Source organism: Mytilus californianus, unplaced genomic scaffold (assembly GCF_021869535.1).
Source record: "Mytilus californianus isolate M0D057914Y unplaced genomic scaffold, xbMytCali1.0.p SCAF_6, whole genome shotgun sequence".
NCBI lineage: Eukaryota > Metazoa > Mollusca > Bivalvia > Mytilida > Mytilidae > Mytilus > Mytilus californianus.
The window spans coordinates 59,066,911-59,084,241 of NW_026262712.1; the positions used below are offsets into that span (position 1 = coordinate 59,066,911).

The 17,331-nt window shown below is 31.8% G+C and overlaps 1 long non-coding RNA gene across 2 annotated transcripts in view; it reads right to left on the minus strand.

The window, feature by feature from the left end:
• Positions 1-17,331, minus strand: part of LOC127706163 (uncharacterized) — a 219,189-nt gene that overhangs the window by 15,650 nt on the left and 186,208 nt on the right. The window contains exons 2-3 of one of the 2 annotated variants that reach the window (XR_007984271.1): positions 4,956-5,023; positions 4,411-4,459 (exon numbers count right to left, since the gene is read on the minus strand). This is a non-coding gene — a long non-coding RNA (uncharacterized LOC127706163). The remainder of the gene's footprint in view (positions 1-4,410; positions 4,460-4,955; positions 5,024-17,331) is intronic. The other variant, XR_007984270.1, reaches the window with a different exon arrangement.

The window sequence follows — 17,331 nt, forward strand, 5'->3', positions numbered from 1 at the left end:
CGTACAGCTCTACTGATGACCATAAGTCTGTTTATCATTTGAACAAATCAGGTAAAATTTTAGGTTAACAGTGTCTATTGTGATTTCAAACACCTCGTAACGGTCAACCTATTCCTGATGGCGACCATACATTTTATGTCTCGATTTTAGATGTTCTAGAAAGTCAGCTTACTTTAAACAACGAAGCACGTATCGTATCTAGTTAGGTTTGTAAAAGTTACATGACGGGACAATGGATTAGCTTCAGCTAGAAAATTTGAAATTTAGCAGTCAATAATGCTCGGTTTAGTCTTTTTGATTAAACTTTTCAGTAGTTGTTCTTAACCTGTACACGTTACCATCATACTAAATTGTCTCAAAAGCTTCTGTACAGTACTGAATTGACTGCATGCAGATTGTTTGAAAATTTCTTAGGCATTGACCACAAAACTGCAATAGAGATGCGAAAGATACCAAAGGGACATTCAATATCATAAGTCGAAAATAAACGTCATGGCTAAAAAAGAACAAAAGCAACCAGACAAACAACAATACACAAAACACAACATAGAAATCTAAATACTTAGCAGCACGAATCCCACCAAAAACTGGTGGAGATATTAAAACGATAGTCACGTCTATCATAAGTCAGTGTTTGAAGTCGTCCTGTTTTGCCAGTATTAAGTAAAAGATTCAAACACCCTTATAGTCTTTTCGATAAATCAAATATCAAGTTCCAAGGCATATATAGGCAACAGTAGTATACCGCTGTTCAATAGTCATAAATCGATTAAGCGAAAACAAATCCGGGTCACAAACCAAAACTGAGGTAAACAAATCAACTATAAGAGGAAAACATCGGAACAACAGAAACACTGAAGAGAAAACTGAAATAAGGGTAACTGAGTTTATTGAAGGTTCTTTTTCTTTTTGAACAATTGAACAAAAATTGCTCAAAAATGAACAAATATGTTGTCGATAAAAGAAGTATATAACCTGTCAGTGTATTTGTTAATGGAATAGTATAGTTTTTTACAAAGATTTTTCGGAAAGTAACACAAGTAACTTGTATTTACAACTACATGTATATCATGTTTATAGAGTGAGAAAAATTTCACAAATTGATGTTGTTTTCAATGCTTTTCATCTTCGTTTTTTATTTGGCCTCCGTACTGTTTTGATTCTTGCGACACTGATGATTATAAGCCTGGTGTATTTAACGACTATTCTTTGTATTTAATTCAACATAAAGACATGCTGTTAATTCTCGAGAAATGATAAACAGAATAAGAGGTAATATATTCACAAATCACAAATAAATAAATGTGTATGTGAAAAAGTATTAACAAAAATACCGAATATCAATGCAAATTAAAAAAAAAAAGGGGGGAGTTCATAAAAACTGACAAAATCAACTGTTAAACTATATCAACCATTTGAACGAATGGAAAACAACTGTCATATTCCTGATTTGGTATAGGCATTTTCCGAAAGAAATGGTGAGTAAAACCTGGCTTGATAGATAGTTAAACCTCTCACTCAACATGTGTTTGTGCGTTATTGTGTGCATGCATGTTGATACGTGTTCACGTTGGTTATTGTTATCTTCAAAATATTACTTCATTTGTTGAAATGCAACCGTTGAACTACTACATGTCATAAGTTAAGCGTTTTTATATCCAAAATAAGGTCATTTGGGTACACATTACGTCTATTCGTAAGAATATTACGTAGACCTATACCCAATGCCATTTTCAGAAGTCTGGATTATAGTCCTTTAGCAGATTCCTGAAGTGTGAATATTGTTTGAATTGGATTGAATTGAATTTGTACTTGGAATTTGGTACCTGGAATTGCAAAATCTGTTGTACCTACAGGTCATCACAGGTCATCACAATGATAATGCAAATCAGATATGTTGCTGCCGTATCCTTTTAATCACAACAAATACAGACTCGAGACGATTTAGAGGCTATTATATGATGCTTTTCAATATTTAAAGACGTATGATGATTAACGATTGCTGTTTTGGTTGTCTTTGTTGCTGTCTCATTGACGTTTATCTTTGTGCCAGTGTTGGCATTAACAGAATAATCGTGTAATCTACCTTTTGATATCCAAGTTCTATCTTCTAGAGTTACGTCACTTATAACGATTGTTTACTGTGATCTCTTTGATAATTTTGATCAGTTACGTATATTTAAAAGCATATTATGGCATTTTTTTTAATTCCCACTGTTTAATTTCTTATTTCAGTGTCTTAATTTAACTGTTTACAAAACTTTAAATTTTTCGCAATACTAAGGGTTTTCTTCAATAATAATAGATTATAATTACCCAAGCTGTATTTTGCAGAATTTTTAGGAATTTTGGGTCTTCAATGCTCATCAACTTCGTATTTTATTTGTTCTTTTTAACCTTTTTTTATTCGAACGTCACCGATGAGTCTTTTGTACAAAATGTCGGTCCTTGTATCTATGATGAGTTTTTTTCAACTGGATTTACGGCGTGTTGGGGTTTCAATACCAAAAAAAAACAAAACATTTACAGTAGAGTCTTATCAATTGTGTGCTTGTGAAATCCGTTTACCATCTTCAAATTTAAAATACGTTTACCCATTCCTGAAAGTGATTATCAGTGTAACGCATATAAATTAAATCAAACAGTGCTTAAAAAGAAAAGATAGATTTTAATCTCATTTTTTCGGATATTCATTTTTTCAAGTCCTATTTTCAAAGGATGATAATTCTTCGCTTCTGTTGGATTGCTATGATTGGAATAGCTGACCTCACTATCCATATGTGCGGCGTTTGCAAATACCATGATCACATCTACAGCACGGAAAGCCAGGAGGGCATTGTCCTTTACGACACCCGCCCCTTTTTACAAGCCTGAAACAAAACAATAACTAGAAAAAATACATTCAATGAAAGATCTATAATCACTTATTTCGTTTATTGGTGAAATCAGTCTATATATGTGCAAATTACTTGAGGTATGCATCATTATTACATTGTTTGGTGGAGAAAGGTGTAATGTGCAAGTGATGATAACAATGTCTACTACTTAATTAGAATAACTAGCAACGTTTTAGAGTTTAACATACTTCTGGAGGTATATATTATTTAGTTGAAAAGACACCTACATGTACATATGTAATTTGACTTAACTTCATCAGGAACGCTGAAACCAAACTATCTGAAAGTCTGAATACCAAAATACATAAATAGTTATATGTTGAAAAGTGACCGGACAATGTTAGCAGATCTGTCTAACAAATGTATGCTTACTTACTGGATTCAGAAATATGTTCATAATTTCTAATTTATAAACATTTTAATAGTCAAAGTAATTGATGGATGCATTGTTTAACGGTCAGTTTTAAAAAGGTATATTATAAATCTTGGCAGTACAAAATCAATGATTACTTAGCTGATGACACCCTATGGAATGTATAGTCAACCAGCAACGATGTCAATGAAGTGTTATGATAATAACATTTTACATATCTAATGTGTCATCCCACTGAAAACTTTACCGTAGCCATCGACAATTTGTTGACTATAACAAAATATGTGATTCACAGATGTTGACTCATATATCCGTAACTACTATCCCTTCTGCTTTTTTTCGACCGTGACATTTTCGAATTAGATGTATCACTGGATTAGTACTAGCACGAGAAATACGACGTTTGTCACATGTATAGCAGGGTCTCCTATCCACACCTTTGATAACCCCGGGTTTCTGGTGGGGTTGGTGTTGTCTTTAGTTTCTTTGTGGTGTGTTGTATACCATTTTATTGTCGTTTGGTCAAATTTTGTTTTTTACTTTTGTTTGTTATTCCCTAAAGAGTTTGTATATACATTTGAAATCTATCACCACTTTTTTTTTTATCAAAGTCTATTTTTTGCAATTATCCTTATGGTGTGTGCATAGCGAACTACGAACTTCCAATCCATCAGAAACACTTAATTTAATCTCCGGTTTTTGTAGAGTTCGTTTTCCTCATGAGTACATTTTTGGAGTTGTTGTCTGTGCTTTTGCTTTTTTTTACCATTGTGGTATATGTCTTTCTTATAGTTGTGGTCTGTATGACCACTTGCTATCTTTTTCTCTTTTTTACATCATTTTTTGTTCATACGCAAAAATGCTATCCCAAGGTTAACTCTTGCAATTTTGAAATTAATTTGACGCTGCAACATGTGAAAGAGAGTTTCCAAAAGTGCGTCAGCATTGCGTTTCTGATTGCCAAATTAAGAGCAGGATCTGATTCTTATTAATTTGAAATAATTTTTTAGATTATAATTGATCACGCCTTTTATATTGTTAAGAAAGATGTTTTAATTAACAATAAAACTAAAACTAAAACATTACATATGTTACTTTTAGCATTACGATTTACTCGAATATTAACTCGGCTGAACTTACTTATGAATGAGGCTATTGTCTTCAAGCATTTTTTCATCCGCCATGTTGACTGGAAGTAAATATTTGTTAATATTAAATAACGTTACCGGGTAATTCATATTCAATTCATATAAGGAATAACAGTACAATTATGCATGAACGTGTGCTGCCTTTAAAAAAGTTGAGATTAAATTTAATTAATTAACCTTTACATATAAAATATTTAAATTGATATTGCATATTGATCTTTTTCTATTGTTTGATTTGGTTGTTACCTCATTTACAATTGAAAAATAATTTTATTGAAATTGACGTAGATAACAAAACCTACAAATATGATAATAAGGCTTTCATATCAGAGTAACAAATGATGTTAACGGTTAAAACAGGATAAAACAAAACTAGAAACGTTATTACAGTCAAAAGGAAAAATCAAAGAATTTCACTAGCTATTTGCTTGCAAGCATCTGTTTTCTTAATGTTTATAAAGAACTACTTAAGAGATAATTGCAGTTGAAAATGATAATCAGACGTTAAATCGAAAAGAAGTTATTATGTTTACTTACCTCCTACGGACACTAACAATAGACAGACGAAATAACAAATAGAAACCTTCATTCTTTTTTTTAGTTCTCTATAACAAATAAACACATCTTGATTATATATTTTGCTAGATAATTTGTATAAAAAAACAAGATGACAATTGCAAACGACTATAAGTAGTAATACTAAAGACCTTCGTACATGTATGCGTACAATTAAATACTTTTGTGTCTTTAATGTGGTTTCTGAAACTCAATCGCGACTATATGTTTTTTTTTTGTTTTTTTTTTTTTGGCAAGAAGTTTACTTTGCATTATTCATTATGTCCTTATATTTTGAAAAATAGATTTTGGTAACCTTAAAACTAAATGAATTCCTTTAAATCAAATCACTCTTAATATCATTTGTATATTAGTTCACTAGTTCTGCCTGTTGGAGGGCTGCTTTTTATAGTTTGAATTGCATGATACCAGTACATTGACAAAGGAAGGCGAAATAATAGTTACAAAATGTAGATAAAGTTGACGAGCAAATAGGAAATTGGTGTTTTATCTTTCATAAGCAATTGTGATAAAGTCGAATTTCGATTTTTTCGCAGACGGACAAAGCTAAAAGCATATTATCCGACAAGAACTTGTACTGAGTGCCAAATCACTAAGTCAAATGTAGTTCCATTTAACTTTTACTTTAGCAAATTTGAAGTGGTTTTTTTTTCAGATTGTTCATTTTTTAAGGTTTGAAATACTTCTGAAAAACTTCTGAAAATTGTTAAAAAAAAATATGAATACAATGACAATGTCTCAGTGTTAATTAGAAATTGTATGTAAATTTATGCTTATAATTAAGACAATAATGAATAGAAGTGACGTTGTACATTACGCATAAAGCGCAGAATCTTGTTTTGCTTAATAAAATACTACGACATTTATTTTGTTATCGCTTAAAATTTACTAAATATGCATTTAATTTTATACTTAATACGACTTAAATTGTGCTTATATGACAAAATACCGTCAGTGTTCGAAAGGCTTTGAAATAATGTGCTATTATCCTGCTTTTATAAACAACTATGACGCAATGAAATTTTTCAGCGGCAACAAACATTTACTGAAGTTTCCTGCTTGGCGGTTGTAGGTTCTTTCAAGGTTAATGTCCCAATACACGATTCATAAATTTCAATTAGTAGAATATGCACATTTCCTTCTGTATATCCTTGTTTGTTTACAAAAACAACCTTAACAATAAATTAATGTTATGTAATATGTCCAGATATAATTTATAACTACATAAATAATGAAATCATCAAAATTAAGGTAAAACTTATGTGCAACTGTACGTATTTTGTACCTATTTATCACTGATATTCATGACAATGGTTTGCACATAAGGGGATGAGAAACATACAACGGTTTGAACATAGAGGTGATATTTTGTCTGGTAAGGTGCTCACTGTGTCTGTACTCTTTGAAATGAATATAAACACTTAGCAACTAAGCGTGCTCATCTTTATTAATCAGTTTTAAAAATACTAGCAAAAGATTTTAGATATTATATGGATCCAAACAAAGAATATATTGGATATCATTATTGAAAGGTAAGTTACAGTTTTAGAAAAATGTGTTAATAAATATGCGAATAACACAGTTGTAGCCTTTCCGAATACATTTTTTATCGACCTATGAACGTATATTGACTTTTAACTGCATCCTCAGTCAATATACTTACAACGGGTTGATAAACATATCTGTCGACTTGATCAAAACACTATAATTGTGCAGGATAACTTGGAATTACATTTACTCGGTGTACTTCTTCAAATTAGTAACATGTACTGTGGTTATTACTTTGAATCACTTGTCATATTACTAGTGATTAATGGTGAATACATGTACTTATCAAACTATTTTTTATATTTTTTAAATTCAAATTTAAAAATTCAAATTTAAAGATTGATTACATTTTTGAAAAATTACCAAGTAGCATTACCTGGAATTAATAAGAATACAACTTGTTATTACTTATATCTAAATTATTAGAATTTACAAATATTGATTACATACATTGTAGAACTAATGGATTCTTGATATTTTAACGAATAACTAGTATATATTACATTTGCTAGTCATTACCAATGATTATTATCCATCATCACTTATTTTGACAAAGAGCAGCATGTAATAAGGGCCTTATTTGGGGTAATTACTTCATTTTCATTTAATATTTCAATTTGGGTCTGTTTACAATTTTAGGTAATGGAAACCTATAAACGAATAGTTTCTTGTCCAAATGACGTCAACATTTAAATGTAACGTCAAAAGAAGGGCACTACATTTTTGTGGTGAAAAATACATAGATTTTGGACATATTTACATAGTATGTGGACTTGCAAATAAAGAGCCCATGCAAACATTAATTATATAATTTGCCGAAATGTTTATCTATAAAAACAACACATTACATGTTATTATTTGTGTGAAACTTGCATGTGGCTAATATTTCGTCCTAACAAATACACGTGAAAATACGCAAATGTTATTATTTTTTGTAGCAATGTTTCCTATATTTTGACTGTAAATTCTCTGCTTATAAATACTCTTAATATTTTAAAGAAAATCAATATATATTTAAACTTTTAAAATACTTAACGATCTTTTTTTTTATCTTGAATCTCCTACTTTTGTAATAGTTCATTTTTTGTAGGCCGAAAAAGGGCCCTTAGCACACCTTCTGCTTTAATTACTAGATTGCAAATTGAATTACTTCTAATGTAATTCAAATTGATTTTTGTACCGAAATCTGTGAAAAGCTAGATTCATCAGAAAAGTACTAAGCATGAACAACAATTAATAAACTTTCAAATAAATAAACCATGTATTGGAGACAAAACTACCACTCAGTACAACTCCTACTGGGTTAGAGTACATACGCTTTCAAGGACAAGACTCATTAGACGAATACTAACTGGCAAACGACGCAAAGATCACTTTCAATTAATGAATAAATCATTGTGTCCCCGACTAAACAAGCAATCAGTACAACTCCAACGCATTTTGAATAAAACGTCATCAGTAGCAGGACTTTACTACTAATAACTAAATAGCAATGTATGTTTAGTAACCTTTGTATCTATGAAACAATTAAGTCAAGGATTTAAATAATTAAATTTTACTGTACTTTCATCCTCGACATAATAATATATCAGTTATGCATAGATTTAGTTCATTCAAAGTGACAATAAGAAACGAATATTATATTGTTATAATTCTGGCATGTTCGTATTTGGTTCCTCGAATCCCAGTTTGATATTGATATCTCGCACTCGGGTAAAATTCGTGTCCAACTATGGTACGTTTGACATGATATCACCTTTTTAGAAAACAACATTATTTATTTATCGCCTTTGTGTTCCTGGTGGTTTGCAATTCAAGATGTTCCTCACAAATGTTGAAGATGATCGAAATCATCTTGTTTTAACTTTTTAACCCATTATTGTCATCGTTGAGGTTTAGCCCAAACAAATTTAGTCAATTAAGCGAAATAGCTGTATACAATGATTGTTTAAGGGCATACGATACAGTTACAGGGGAGGTAATAACGTTGCTAACATAAAATGTTCTTTTCGCGACGTCAAATTGTGATATATCGGGAAAAGATGCATTTTTCGACTGCTTTTTATGATTTAAACTGATTTAACTTGAAAACGAGTACATGTACCCCTCTCTTTTTAAATGGCATTAGGTTTGGTTACGTATGGAGATTATTTGTACCAATTTTAATGAAAAGTCAACGATGATTTTTTTTTAAATTTGGTAAATATACCGCAAAAATGCCGTTTTTTTCCCTAAAATCCTGAAACTTTGTTAAAAATTAATTATGTTCAAAGAATTGTTATACATATTAAGAGCATATTTATGTAATAAAGATTTTCATAATGCTTTTACAAAAATACGCTTGTGTTTATCTGTTGAAATAAAAAAAATAGGTGTTTCTATCCAAAGGATAGAAATGTCCAAAAAACCGCAATTGTGAAAAAATGTCTAAAATTTCGACCCCTTTTATCTCTTAAAGTAGCACATCAAGGTATATTTTTTATTACTTATTTGAATTGCTTAGGTGAAAAATAGCTTGTATGCAAATTTTCGTGACAAATTCATCGTGGGATCGAAACTGTATCGTATGCCCTTAAGCATGGAAATGTTTAGGAGGTTCGTTTCAGGAAACAATGCAGTACAAACACACAACAACATATATATTAAGATAGTCATCTGAATACAGATAACAGATTATATAATTATATGATAAATCCAAATATAAAAACAGTAGAAATGCCATTTTTTTTTCAAATTGAGCCAAGTAAATCAATGTATTTAGCGACAACAGATAAAACTTGTTAGAAAAAGTAATGTGAAGTAAGTGTCAATTACAAACTGGCACAATAAATCACCACACATCTGGTAGTCAATGTACGGGTTTTCATCCTTAGAATTTTTTCTCAACATTGAAATGACATGTTGCAAGTGGAACTATATTACCAGGGTCTTTATTCAGTCATAAAATTGTCAAAAATGTATTGATACTGCTCGAAGTACACAAAAGATGAGTAAAAAATCAACATACGGAAAATCAAAAAGATTAAGAAAATTCAGAAAGGACAAAGACAATACCATTAACCAAAGAAAAAATATTAAAAACACAGATTGCACTAAAAAACTAAAGCTAAAGCTAAACAACACTTCGAAATCAACAGCAATATCGGTCCTTTATCTGCGTTTGATAAATACCATTCCGTAATTGTGTTGTTTAGTGATCAAACAAATTGGTTTTTGTATTTGTAATGATAATAAGTTGTCTTATTTAGACAATGTGTCTATCAACATTTTTACTGCTGCATTATTTTTCAAACAAACGTTCTTTTCTTTGCAAATCCTTCATACTCAAATTTTGGAATCAGATTGTATACAATTTCGAAAATGCTGGGCTGTATAATTCAGGTTTTGGTTTATAAGCTTTTAGAAATACTATTTTGATTAAGTCATAACCTAACAATGCAAAAATTCAACTTCAAATTTACTCTAAATGTTTCTGCCTTTAACATGTTTACCAACAAGGACACTTTGTAAAAGTAGATTTCAATAGCACTTGGGCAATTTCAAACTGTGAGCAATTTTTTTCATAGACATTTTACTAACATCAAATTTCAAATGTCTTGAGTTTGAAATACATTCTTTTCTTATTCAATTTCTAATGTTTATTCCCTTTTCTAGATTTGTTGTGTGTCTTTGTGTCCTCCCGATTTGTGTTTGCCTTAATATTGACAGTTTGTCTTCGAATTGCGATTATGATTGTTTCCTGGGTATCTATTGCCTCTTTTTTAGTTCAGTATTTTGGAATATTGAAAAAAGTATGATGAAAGATAAAACAATTATCTGTACAACAGGTTGATCGGGTGTTAATTTTCAATTACTTTTTTTCTATACATCATATTAAAAAGCATTTATGGGAATAATGTTTGTCGCATTCTAAAATCGTTTCAGTCTTTTCATAGTGAGGAATCCCGTAAGTGGCTGTTTAAACTTATATGTCAATGGTTTTGTCACTTTTGGGACTTTTGTGTTAATGACAGACGTTTTATAGTTTTTAGGCTCTGGTGAAGTTAGCTTGGCATATTAAATAAACACCTTTCATTTGTTGAATACCGTATATTTACCTCTAAATTTTGGTTACAGTCTATGGAACCTATATCCCACATATTCCATATATTCTTGAAATAATCTTTAACAGCAACTCATCTTGTAATCATATTGCCTTAACTCATTTTAATTTAAATGTCAATAGTTTCATAGAATTTTGGCTAATGACCAAATCAGGGGAAAAAAACAGCGAAAATTTTGTCATACTACATGTTTAAGGTCAACAAAATTAGCGCCTTGAAACGTTATATGGTTAATTTTGATTGTATTCATGTAGGTCTTTTGTAATAAGAAAATCAAGAAAACTGCATCTAGACATGAAAAAAGGACAGGAAATTGCTGGGCACATATAAGTTCTCGAAAAGACCATTTTATTAAACTTTTCTTCCTAAAATTCCTTTATCAATACAGATCCCCTTTTTCGTGTCATTAAAAACCTAGCTTATACTGGACTTCTGTATCTGACTTATTTCACAATTACAGTAGGTAAAACCTAAACATTACCGCCTTTGCTAACACTGGCAAATGCAACTCAATAATGGATGATATGTTCTTCGCAAGGACGGTTTCAATGACCAGTACGCCGGTTCTCGGAAATAGTTATAATGAAAACTAGAAATGAGAGTCCGCGCATAACAACCTCATTGTTTCCACGTTGGTTAAAACGTCACTGTATTCCATCTATTTACCATATAAGTATGAAAATAAAGGAGACAATTTCCGGTACAGTATTTGCAATCAATATTACTTTTGAATATAAGCCTCTTAGTAATGTATAACGAACCTTATTCCGAGATAATATTTCATGCCAACACTGAGAAAGGATGGCACACATATGTGCACAATTTGAGATGTTCTAATTTAATAATTGTCATTAAAGAAGTAAAATCTTTCACGGATAATGTTTTTGTAAACAAATGTTTCCCTGTGGACATTACTTGAAAGAAGGAACTTTTAAATTTATAGTAAACACAATTTAAGACAACTATTCTGTATTAAACATTTCATTGACAATGAACAAGTTGGAGTCCTCGAAGACATAGTTGTAGAAAATATAAAGAGTTTTGTTTAAATAAAAAAGCTCCCAACGTATGTTGTATGTGCATGTTTTACCCCTATCTTGTTCCATCAATTTGCAGCAAAAGGTAACACAATTCTAATCCACTTTCACATTGTATAAATGAAAACAATTTATCGGTACTTTTCAAATTAAATTATTTTAAAATATATTCTTAAAGAAAATGTATGTATATAGGAGAGAAAGGCGAATACACTAGTAGCAAGATTTCAGTCTGAAACGGTCATTTGGTCTGATCAAGTCTTAATCGACTGAATTTATCGCGAGAGAAAAACGTCAAGACTTTTTCAGACTTTCAGACGCCGTTCCGATCGATCGACCCATCAGGTAATTCAGTCCGTTCAGGCATGCCAAGATAAACAAGACGGAGTTTTCTAGCGAGCGATTAAGATTTGTTAAGACGGTTTCAGACGAAATCATACCATGGATACAAAATTACGTTAAGATAATGTCAGACCGTGTTCAGTCGTGTTCAGATTTTAATAATTTGGATACAAAACAGTTGACACTTTCCCGGTGTGTATCAGGGGTTGCTCTCCTTTAAAAATAAAATCGAAAACTAAAAGATGACGTTCTTTTATCTCTTGGTCATGTTTTTTTTAAATCTATTTCTTTTTTTTTCGTTATTATTAAACTTTTTTTTTTAATAAAATAAGTTTTACATGTTCTTGTTCAGTGTGATACGGTTTAGCAAAAGTGAAGTGAATATATCCTGGACTATTATATTAATACTTAGTACAATAGTCCCAGAATATATATATATTGTTAAAAATATTCAAAAGTGAATTTCACCGTTGTGTGTGTTCGTGTGTTTTAATATACGGGCTTTGAAAAGGGTAGTTATTTGTAACTTTTCAATTTGTTTGCTTGTTTGCTTGGTCGTGCTTGCTGATTATTTATTACAATTAACTTTTTTTTTGGGGGGGGGGGGGTCTGTAAGGAGACCATAACACGAATAGTGTTACAAAATTAATCATTGACACTTATAGTTTTAAGTTCTTCAACAACTTTTAATCTAAATAAAGTTTTAATCTTTTAATATTTAGATTTCATAGTTATTATTAATTTGCTTTGGAAATAGGACAAACCCGTGAGTACGATATACATAACCATTTATTGCGTAGACAATGTAGTTTTGTCGATGCCGGTCCTTTTATAGCATAATTAAATTACTGTAAGGTTTTTGGTTGAAGAGGCATTTAGATATCCTGTAAATGTGACAACAATATGGCAATCATACCACGTTCATCTCCTTATTTTATTCACTTTTAAAAAAAGCTGGAATTTTAACAATCATTAAAAAGTCCAGTGCAAGTTTTGGAATTTGAAAGAAAGTCAAATGTTAAGTGGATATACGGTCAGTGCATGTAAGTATTGTCAGGGGCGGCTCCAGCCATTTTTAAAAGGGGGTTTCAACCATATATCCCCATTCAAAAGCACTGATTGTCAAAAAAGGCGGGTTCCAACCCCATGTTGGACGCCTTCCTCATAGCAAAAATCAAAAATAGCCTTTCTAGACGTCATCATTATTTGGACTACTACCTCCCTACCTACAAATGTAACCTAATTTTTGTATCTTCAACAATGAACTCATACTGTTAATTGGGCTACGACGACGACGAGGTGGATTTTAAGGACCTTGACTACCCATGAGGGTCTTGCACGGTCGGTATTACGCTATTAAATGCCGGGACATATTTTATTGCATTGCAGTTGCAAAAAATCAAAACAGGAATTGGCATATATACGATCTAGCTCCAAATGACATTTAGATACCTATATATAGATGTACATGTAGGAGGGTGTGGATGGGGGTTTACAGAATAGAGAATAATGGGCAAACAATATAAAGAATAGAGAAACATGAGGTGCTGAAATATAAAGAATAGAGAATAATGGGCAAAAAGTACATAGAATAGAGAAAAATGGCCTAAAGAATAGAGAATGCAGAAATGAAGGACCCCCATCCAGACCCACATCTTGTGTGACAAACTGGATAACATGCATTACTGGAAATATATTCCATCGGATTGGTCGAAATTGTGCATCAATATCAGTGGATTCACCGTATGGACCTTTGGTGAAAGGAGTTATTAGCTCAGTTTAGGTGGCCGTGTGGTCTAGAGCGCTGGACACAGTGCAGGCGATGTTGTCTCTATATCCCAAAAACATGAGTTCGAATCCCAGCGAAGGAAGAACTAAAATTTGCGTCTGCAAGTTTGCAGATTTAACATTGTTGTGCTGATATTTAGAGTAATTATGTATATATATATTGCGGTTTTTATCCGTTTTGAACGTTGTTTTCAATTTAGACTTGTTTATATTTTTTCGTTTGGGCTTGTATCATATTTGCCTTCGGGTTTATATAATCCGTTCATCCTATTTCGACTCTTCAAAATTCAAGAGTCAATCCTAAATTGAGGTAAATTATATGGGCTTCCAATTACCGTTTGGATTCCTAACATCACGGAAGAGACATTAATTGTCGAAATCCGAATATGGTGTACAAATTTTTGCATCTCATTTTGCGGTATACCATCTTTTCCGCAAGTTTATTGTTTTCTGTTTTGGTATTAAATTTATAGTTGAGATCAATTTTGTTACATCTGGTAATCCGTGTATTTGGCAATCGCCATGGTAGTCAGCAAGGTTTAAGAACATCCGTTGTCCGACCTTCTAGTCAAACGCGTTTTGTTAAAATATACTTTTTCACTCTTTTGGTCTTTTGGAAAATGTAGTTTGTGCTGTATTTAGACCCCTCTACCAAGAAATTTTTTTTGCATGCACACGTATAAAAATTGCCGTTTTTTTCCAACGCAATTATAGGTTTGAATGTTGTTTTCAATTTAGACTTGTTTATATTTCTTCGCTTGGGCTTGTATTATATTTGCCTTCGGGTTCATATAATCCGTTCATCCTGCTTCGACTCTTCAAAATTCAAGAGTCAATCCTAAATTGAGGTAAATTATATGGCCTTCCAAATACCGTTTCGATTCCTAACATCACTGAAGAGACATTAATTGTCGAAATCCGATTATGGTGTACAAATTTTTGCACCTCATACTTGCGGTATACCATCTTTTCTGCAAGTTTATTGTTTTCTGTTTGGTATTAAATTCATAGTTAAGATCCATTTTGTTACATCTGGTGATCCGTGTATTTGGCAATCGCCATGGCAGTCAACAGGGTTTAAGAACATCCGTTGTTCGACCTACTAGTCAAATGCGTTTTGTTAAAATATACTTTTTCACTCTTGGTCTTTTGGAAAATGTTGTTTGTGCTGTATTTAGACCCCTCTACCAAGAAGTTCGTTTTGCATGCACATGTATAAAAATTGCCGTTTTTTTCCAACGCAATTATAGGTTTGAACGTTGTTTTCAATTTAGACTTGTTTATATTTTTTACGTTTGAGCTTGTATTATATTTGCTTTCCGGTTTATATAATCCGTTCATCCTAATTCGATTCCTCAAAATTCAAGAGTCAATCATAAATTGAGGTTAATTATATGACCTTCCAAATACCGTTTCGATTCCTAACATCACTGAAGAGACATTAATTGTCGAAATCCGGATCAAATACCGTTTCGATTCCTAAAATCACAGAAGAGACATTAATTGTCGAAATCCGGATATGGTGTACAAATTTTTGCACCTCATGTTTGCGGTATGCCATCTTTTCCGCAAGTTTATTGTTTTCTGTTTGGTATTAAATTTATAGTTAAGATCCATTTTGTTACATCTGGTGATCCGTGTATTTGGCAATCGCCATGGCAGTCAGCAGGGTTTAAGAACATCCGTTGTTCGACCTGCTAGTCAAATGCGTTTTGTTAAAATATACTTTTCACTCTTTTAGTCTTTTGGAAAATGTTGTTTGTGCTGTATTTAGACCCCTCTACCAAGAAATTCGTTTTGCATGCACACGTATAAAAATTGCGGATTGTATCCAACGCAATTATAGGTTTGAACGTTGTTTTCAATTTTGACTTGTTTATATTTTTACGTTTGGGCTTGTATTATATCTGCCTTCGGGTTTATATAATCCGTTCATCCTGTTTCGACTCTTCAAAATTTAAGAGTCAATCCTAAATTGAGGTAAATTATATGGCCTTCCAAATACCGTTTTAATTCCTAACATCACTGAAGACACATTAATTGTCGAAATCCGGATATGGTCTACAAATTTTTGCACCTCATGTTTGCGGTATACCATCTTTTCCGCAAGTTTATTGTTTTCTGTTTGGTATTAAGTTTATAGTTCAGCTCCATTTGTTACATCTGATGATCCGTGTATTTGGCAAACGCCATGGCAGTCAGCAGGGTTTAAGAACATCCGTTGTTCGACCTGCTAGTCAAATGCGTTTTGTTAAAATATACTTTTTCACTCTTTTGGTCTTTTGGAAAATGTTGTTTGTGCTGTATTTAGACTCCTCTACCAAGAAATTTGTTTTGCATGCACACGTATAAAAATTGCCGTTTTTATCCATCGCAATTATAGGTTTGAACGTTGTTTTCAATTTAGACTTGTTTATAATTTTTCTTTTGGGATTGTATTATATTTGCCATCGGGTTTAATTAATCCGTTCATCCTATTTCGACTCTTCAAAATATAAGAGTCAATCACAAATTGCGGTAAATTATATGGCCTTCCAAATACCGTTTCGATTCCTAACATCACTGAAGAGACATTAATTGTCGAGATCCGGATATGGTGTACACATTTTTGCACCTCATGTTTGCGGTATACCATCTTTTCCGCAAGTTATTTGTTTTCTGTTTGGTATTAAATTTATAGTTAAGATCCATTTTGTTACATCTGGTGATCCGTTTATTTGGCAATCGCCATGGCAGTCAGCAGGGTTTAAGAAAATCCGTTGTTTGACCTGTTAGTCAAATGCGTTTTGTTAAAATATACTTTCTCTCTCTTTTGGTCTTTTGGAAAATGTTGTTTGTGCTGTATTTAGACCCCTCTACCAAGAAATTTGTTTTGCATGCACACGTATAAACATTGCGGTTTTTATCCACCGCAATTATAGGTTTGAACGTTGTTTTCAATTTAGACTTATATATACCAGTCTAAATTGAAAACAACGTTCAAACCTATAATTGCGTTGGATAAAAACCGCAATTTACATGATAAATATACAAGTGTTACATCTGTTCTAATTGTTTTAATTAAAACATTAAATATGAGGGAGAAGAAAAAAAGATTTTTATCTGAAAGCACCATGGTAAAGTGTTTCATGAGGGTCTGGATGGGGTTTACAGAATAGAAAATAATGGGCAAAAGGTGCAGAATAAAGGACCAAAATAAAAAGATAGAGGAATATAGGCAAAAAATAAAGAATAGATATTAATGGACAAAATAAATAAAGTATTGAGAAAATGAGTAAAAAAATATAGAATAAAGAAAAGAGCGACGAACATCCAGACCCACTATAAATATTAAATCTAAATCTGTAAAGAAGGTATATTATTAGATCATTATGTAAAGCCTTCATTAATTTATATCATTTTTTTAACAAATTTAGAATTTACGTATGAATGATGCATCAACGGCATAAACCTTGCTACTTAAAAGAAGCAAACGATCCTTTTTAGCTCACCTGGCCCAAAGGGCCAAGTGAACTTTTC